Genomic DNA, 3,478 nt, shown 5'->3' with positions numbered 1-3,478 from the left:
CAGTGTTAAGTTCTGCGATGTGTCACTCTCTGAGACAGAGTGGATTCTTGTTTTTGCGCGTAACCTCTCTAATAGGTCTGTTTGTGAAGTTTGGTGTGAAGGAAAGTTTTCAAAGAGGTCAGAGAGGAGGATAGTAGTATGATGATCAAGAAAGAGTGAGAAAGTCTAGCTTGAGGATCACCCCCGTGGTTTCATCACATATTTCAAGAAGCTCAAGCGTCTAAGCTTGGGATGCCAAGGCATCCCCTTCTTCATCAACCCATCAGTTTCTTCTGTTGAAACTATACTTTAATCGGTTCACATCTTATGTTCTATCGCTTGAGGCGTCTGTGCTAGTGCCTTATTTTGTTTATGTTTGAATCTAGATCGGTTCTATAGTCCTTGTTTGGGAGAGAGACACGCTCAAGCTTTTTCATATGCACTACTTGCTCTCGATTTCACTTTCAATGTTAAATGATCAAAGTTGGAAGCTACATCCATATGGTTATTTGGTTGGAACTGCAGATGACATCATATTGTCTTGAATAATGTTGACGACTTGGCAATTCGTTTTGAAGCTCTCATTGTAGATCATGATTAAGTTTTTTCAATGCGGATTTAAACACTATTAGTAGAGCCTTCTATTGGGGAAGCTTCGTTGAGATGGTTTGCATGATTGAGTGCTCTCTTAAAGGTCTAGATATTTTCAGTAAGAAGTGTTTGGGCAACACTGGAGAAAGCAGGTGTAGAAGTATTATAATGCTTGTATGTTTCTTATATAAGTTTTGTCTGGGTTTCTAATATTGTGTTTTGCTTCAAACAACTTGCTTCAGCAAAGCCTTATCTTGAGAGGAAGTAAAAGCCTGCAGTACATCCAAAACCTTAAACCAATATACCATTGTCCACCATCTATCTCCCATACTGTGGTCTTCTGCCATTCAAAGTAAATACTTCTGCCTGCTACCTTTAAACATTAACTTTACTAGCATCTCTTATTTGTGTCAATGTTTTATAGCCTCATGAGGAAGTATCTTGTTTTTATCTTTCAATCTGTTGGGCAGCTTTCACCCGATGGACTAGTGGCTTCATCAAACATCCAATAATTTTGCAAAAAGAGGCGGCGCGGGAGTTCCCAATCCCCCAATTAATCAACCTTCATTAAATAAATTCTCTTCACATGTTTTTGCTCATTCATCGATTCTGTGTTAAGCAACTTAATTTTTGCCAAATAGACACTCAACTCCATGAGTGATGTCGACAGATGTTAGGAAGAGAGGCACCCGGGGGTCGGTTTAGCCATGTGCTTGTGTAAGCAAAAGGTTGGGAGGAGTGTCATCCATAAAACTAAAACTAAAGAGTACATGTGTAACAAAGAAGAGGATAGATCTACCTTCTTGGTGAGATAACGTCCTTCATAGAACCGCTCTTTGAAAGTCATTTGGCAAAGAGGATTTAAAGTGCCCCACTATATATTCATTATGTGTAAGCTTCCTCTAAAACTTGCTTTTATACTCTCTATATGATTTTAAAACTTAAAAGCTCTAACATGAATTTAATCCTGTCTTCCCTATGAAGAACCCATTCTTTTACTTTATGTTGAGTCGATTCCTGCTTTAGCTTCCATCTTAGAAGCAAACACTTGTGTCAAGCTGTGCATTAATTCTTATACCTTATTGCATATTATATTACTTTATGTGACAATTATCAGTGTCTGTGCATGTTGAAAGTTGAAAACAGCTGGCAAAACTTAAATCTTCTTGTGTTGTGATACTACTTTGAATCTATTGCTTTAATGAGTTAACTCTGTGCAAGGCTTTTGTTGCTTGTCTTTCAAAGTACTCTTCATGAAAAGATTTTGCTACATATTTATCCTTTGTTAGCAACTATAGATCATTGCCTTGAGTCACTTCTATTCATCTCATATTACTTTATAGCAATGCTAGTCAAGGTTATGTAAGTAGCATCCTCTTCAATCCTCTTTTATGTTACTACTGGGGACGGGAACTAGCTTAGGGATGCGTCGTCAGCGTACTATAATTCCCGATGTTTCCATACTTGTTTTTGCAATAATAACACATATATTTTACTTGCACTTTATGATGATTTATGCGTTTCAAGATTTAACCTGTAACAGGTACCACGGTGCAGTTCCATTTTAGCATTTGGTTCCGAGAAAAATTCCAGAATATCATCGGAATTCGCTTGAAAGCAAAGCCAAACATCCCTATTTCCCAGAAGCTTCAGAGCACGGAAGAGTCGGAGGAGAGCGGGGGTCTGCCACACACTGGGACACTTGGGGGAGCCACACCTTGGCCGCGCAGAGCCACAGTGGGGCTTAATCCTGGCCCCTCCTGCGCAGCCTCTTAGCCTCTTCAAGCCCTTCCCCAAGCCTAAAAACTTAACCTGAGTGGCGAAACTCGAAGAAAAGACTCCGGGCGTAGCCACCATCTGCTGAAACTCAGTTCGGGAGACAGGAAAGTCTCTTCCCAGGCACCTGTGGGACGGGGGAAGATGCCCACGGAAGCCATCTCCACCAACGCCATCGCCTCCATCATGCTCAGTGAGTAGTTTCCCCCATGGACTACGAGTTCTAGCTATAGCTAGTTGGTATCATCTCTCCCATAGCACTTCCAATACAATGAGTCTCACTGAGCATGCTCTTACATGATTGAGATTCATAAGTGTAATCGGTGTTGTGTTTGTGGGATCAGATTGGATTGTTACGTTATGCAGTCATCTACATCTTACAAGGTTAGCTAGGAAGTTGTTGTTCTACCGCAATCTTGACTGTGCTTAATGCTTGTCACTGGAGCCCGCGAAGTGGCATGATCTTCCAGGCATAGCTCTATACTTCAACAGCCCAGATTGTATCTACAAGGTCTTATGTCTCTCTACTATTAGGAACCAAGAGCCCCAAAGTAAGCAGAAATTGGGACAAGCTAGAGAGAAGGAAAAACTAGATATGAGGATGTCACATGTTTTCATGGAGTGTTAATGTTTATCGGTGCTCTATTAAAATAGGTACCTTAATATACGATGGAATTCCTCAAAGCTAAAGGTATATGGTAGTGGGATAAGATGTTGTACAAGATGTCATTAGACACGTATGACTATATGAGCTCTGCCTACACAATTAAAAAGCAGATCTTGATATTAAGCTCTTAAAGCACTATTTTCAATCTATCAATTGCCCAGGCTGTAATTTGTTCACCCCAACACACTTGTCAGTACAGAGTTGCCACACCAGTATGAAGTAGTGAACCCAGGTCCATCTTTTCCCATCATCATGCTGGTTCATGACATTGGGATAGTATCAGCTATCTTACGGTGCCATTGCTCTCATACTACTAATGCTCTGTATGTCTTGTGTTAACATTATCACTCTCATATTCTTGCTACTTTCACATGCCCTTTGTTGCTAGTACTGCTTTCAGGAGTGCGGCTAAAGGTGTGACTCGGTTGTTAAGGCTTATAAGTATTCTTTACCTCCTTGTGTCGA

Source organism: Lolium rigidum, chromosome 4, assembly GCF_022539505.1.
Source record: "Lolium rigidum isolate FL_2022 chromosome 4, APGP_CSIRO_Lrig_0.1, whole genome shotgun sequence".
NCBI lineage: Eukaryota > Viridiplantae > Streptophyta > Magnoliopsida > Poales > Poaceae > Lolium > Lolium rigidum.
This window is presented reverse-complemented; position numbering follows the sequence as displayed.